Source organism: Crocodylus porosus, unplaced genomic scaffold (assembly GCF_001723895.1).
Source record: "Crocodylus porosus isolate Cpor-Errol unplaced genomic scaffold, CroPor_comp1, whole genome shotgun sequence".
Lineage (NCBI taxonomy): Eukaryota > Metazoa > Chordata > Crocodylia > Crocodylidae > Crocodylus > Crocodylus porosus.
The window spans coordinates 44,964,102-44,967,509 of record NW_017728906.1 but is presented as its reverse complement, the minus strand read 5'-3'; the positions used below and the strand labels follow the sequence as shown (position 1 = coordinate 44,967,509).

General features: G+C 49.6%; 1 long non-coding RNA gene across 1 annotated transcript in view; it reads right to left on the bottom strand.

Moving 5' to 3' along the window:
• LOC109305886 overlaps positions 1–2,712 on the bottom strand; it is a 104,847-nt gene extending 102,135 nt beyond the window's left edge. Inside the window, exons 1-2 of the long non-coding RNA XR_002099755.1 lie at positions 2,275–2,712; positions 1,178–1,286 (exon numbers count right to left, since the gene is read on the bottom strand). This is a non-coding gene — a long non-coding RNA (uncharacterized LOC109305886). The remainder of the gene's footprint in view (positions 1–1,177; positions 1,287–2,274) is intronic.
• Between the last annotated feature and the right edge of the window lie 696 nt (positions 2,713–3,408).

The following is a 3,408-nucleotide window of genomic DNA, read 5'->3' as shown; positions in this document are numbered from 1 at the left end:
GTTACCTTCAGGCAAGCAGGAAGCTATTTAAGTCATGCAAACAGCACTTGCCATTTGCCATCTCTGATTGATTACAGGATTAAAGGAGACACCTAAGCATATAAACATGTCTGCTAATTCCTGTCAGAACAGCCTACTCTCAAGTTCTCACACCTCATTAGTTCTTAGTTACATAGTTACCCATAGCATGCACTCAGCACCTGTTGGCACCTCATTTAGGCTCCCTACATTGTTACTCAGAGCACCTTAACTTTACCAGCAGCTTTGAAAAGCACTAGTCCATTTCAGGGGTGTCAATACTGCCAGTGACATAAAAGGGCCCAGAAAGATGAACTGTCCACCACCCAAGTCAGACCAAACAAGCCAATCATACGCAGTTTGTACTGTACCAGAATAGTTGAATAACTATGAACTCCCCTAAAGAAAACTTTCATTCTAGAAGAAAAATAATTTATCCGGTTTAATTTACAGCACTTCCAAAGCAGCATAAGCTAAAAAACAGCAAAACACATTTCTCAGACTAGAATAAGGGTGGCCACATGGAGTATCAAAATGGTATCTCTATAGCTATTTCATACCTTGCATTAAACCAGTATAAGTTCTAAGGTAGGCACGTCTGAAGGGTCTGGGCACACACACCAGTTAACAGTCACTTCCAGAAAGCATGCCTTTGGCCCCCAGTATGCAAACGATGAAGCTTACTTAAGAACAAACATCTTCCTAATTCCTTTGCCTCTGTCACTTCGCAGATTTTTAAGTCCTAATAAAAGACGCCTGACACACTCTGAAGTTGAAACTTCCTATTACAACTGAAGTCTGTCTATTTTAGATAAGAGAGCACCGTATCTGATTTAGGAAATAAAGTTATCAGTACAATTAGTACAAGACCTTGTACCTATTTAAGAAAGCAAGTTATGCAAACACTACAGCATTCAAATTCTTTTGTAGTTAAAACAAACTGTGAAGAGTTGTTGACATACCCTCTTCCCCTCAAAACCACCTTCAAACCATTTTTCACATTAGTTATTGCATGTGAATTTTTATACAAGTTTGATTAGAACTTAATTTGAATGAATTAACCGATATGTGGTCCAAAAATACCGTGCAAATCAGAAACGTTAGAATACAGTAAATACTAGGAGGCTCATCAGCAGTTAGATTAATCACGTTTACATACCTGTGGTATTTCAGGTTCCTGTGCTTAGTCATGTGTACACTCTCTTCATTTTCTCACGGAGAGAAAAATAATTTCTGCCAACTTTTGTTCTTGGCTTCTACACTGCCACCTGTAGTCATACAGGAGAAATTAGCCATATATTATCCGGTGAAGTCTATTATCACCAAATGTTTCAGCTCATTTAATTTTCTATGCAATCATAAAAAAGATGCTCTCATCTGCATAACGTTAGTTAAAATATGTAAGACTGACTTAGCATAAGTACCTTTCTATTGCATTCTAGGAAGGAGAAAGTATTCCACGTAAATTCAAATGGGGGGAAATCTATAACCCCCAAATTTACTACTCTGTTGCTTCACAGATATGTTATAACCTCAAATGGACAATATCCCAATTTTCAAGTATACAGATGAAACAAACTAATGTGTCTGTCTCCTTGCAGGAACATTTTATAAAGGTGCACTTTCAAAGATAAATTTTGCTACCCTATGTACTGAGTAATCTAATGTCCAAAAAACCACAAAGAAAAGGAACTGGCAAGCAAAAGTGGAGGCCTCATAACTTTAAAGAAACAAAAAAAACCCCTCACCTAAATCCAATTCTTTTTTATCATATCAAAAAGATCATTTTACTGTTGGCTGTCACAAATTAGACAACCGTGTAAGTGTCCAGCCCATCCACTAAATCTGTAGCCTTCAGCATTTCGACAGTAAACAAAACAAAGATGGACTAAGAATTCAAAGGCTTTGACTTCTTCATATTTGGGGGCCAGGATTAAACACAAAAGGAGGGTGTGATCTGAAAAGACTGGCTTTCCAAAATCGTTGGCCGAGTAAGGAAAAAGTTGGTTTTAAAGGGGAACGGCTCTTTTGGGTGGCTGCTGGTTTTAAGAGAGGCCAGCACTCTCTTGGCTCCAGGTAACAATTACAGGTATGTTGTGCGAAAGCTTCCTTACAGCTGCGTTTAGGCTAGCAACTGCTTGCCTGGGGAGGGTGAAAAAAATAAATAAAAAAGATCAAGCCATTAAAAGAGACTGGAATGGATTCCCCCTCCCCACACCACTGAGAGCCCCCAGCTGACAAGTGCTGCTCCTTTACCTGAAAGCATGAGGGCTTTTCCTAGGCAACATTTCATAGTCAAACCATCTTCTGAAGGAAGAAAAATCAAGAAAAGGGGGTTATCCATGAGGGGAAGCAGGATTTCCCAGCACTGGGATTCCCAGGCACACACGCTCCCCCCATTCCAGGTGACTCCCGGCCTGAGCCTCGCCCCTTCCCGGATGAAAGGCACTGGCTCCAGCCGAGCCCAGAGGGCGGGAGAGGGGTCGCACTGCCACCTCCGCCTCCGCCCGCTCCCGGCCCGCGGGGCTCCCGTCTGCTCGCTGCCTCCTCCGGCGGCCCCGCCACCCGCTCCCACCGCGAGCCACGACCGGGCAGTGGGCGAGTGAAGGGGCAGCGCAAGGAAACCACCGCAATCCGGAGCCCGGGCTGCAGACGCAGGCGGACACCTACCCGGGACCGGCCAGGAAGCTCGGTCCAAAACGCTGCGATCATCCCATCCCCTCCCCATCCCGCCAAACATCCGGCACCCCCCCCCCCCATGCATACACACGCACGCATGCATGCACGCGCGCACACACACACCACCGCCAGCTGACAGCAGCAAGTTGGGAGGCGGCGCCGCGCCCCTGCCCTACCTCTGCCCCGAGCCCCGGCCCTAGGACAGAGCAGGGAGCTGGGCCGGCCCCTGCCGGAGCTGTCCACCTGCGCGCCCCGCACGCCCGGCCTCCGCCGTCCAGCTCGGGCGCGGGCTGCGGACCCCGCCGCGCTCCGGAGCGGGATTCCTGCGGAGGGAGGGAGGCAGGAGCCGGCCCGGCCCCGCGCCGCCCGGCAGCTGCCGCGGCTGCTGCTGCAGCTCCCCGCGCCGCGTCCCAGGCGCTCTATAGGCAGCACCTTCCCCCCCGCCCTCTCCCTCTTTCCTCCTCCTCTCGCCCGCCTGCCTCCCCTTCTCCTCCATCACATGGCCGAGGCTCCCGGCGCCTCCAGCTGCTGCCTACACGCCGCCCCCGCCGCCCGCACCGCAACCTGACACACGCTCGCACACGCACGCACTCCCCTCCCCCCACACACACACGCGCGCGGAAAGGCGCAGTCACCTGACCGCGCTTCTTGCCCCCCTTCCCCTTCCCCTTCCCCTTCCTCCCGCGCGGCGCAGCGCGCTCCGGCCGGCCC